The sequence below is a fragment of the Bison bison genome, unplaced genomic scaffold (genome assembly GCF_000754665.1).
Source record: "Bison bison bison isolate TAMUID 2011002044 unplaced genomic scaffold, Bison_UMD1.0 scf7180017863991, whole genome shotgun sequence".
Lineage (NCBI taxonomy): Eukaryota > Metazoa > Chordata > Mammalia > Artiodactyla > Bovidae > Bison > Bison bison.
In genome coordinates, this window is record NW_011494563.1 from 119123 (window position 1) to 119399 (window position 277).

A 277-nucleotide genomic window follows, 5' to 3' on the forward strand; every position below is an offset into this window, starting at 1 on the left:
CCTTTTCCTATTTGGAACCAGTCTGTTGTTCCCTGTCCAGTTCTAACTGTTGCTTCCTGACCTGCATACAGATTTCTCAAGAGGCAGATCAGGTGGTCTGGTATTCCCATCTCTTTCAGAATTTTCCACAGTTTATTGTGATCCACATAGTCAAAGGCTTTGGCATAGTCAATAAAGCAGAAATTGATGTTTTTCTGGAATTCTCTTCCTTTTTCAATGATCCAGCGGATGTTGGCAATTTGATCTCTGGTTCCTTTGCCTTTTCTAAAACCAGCTT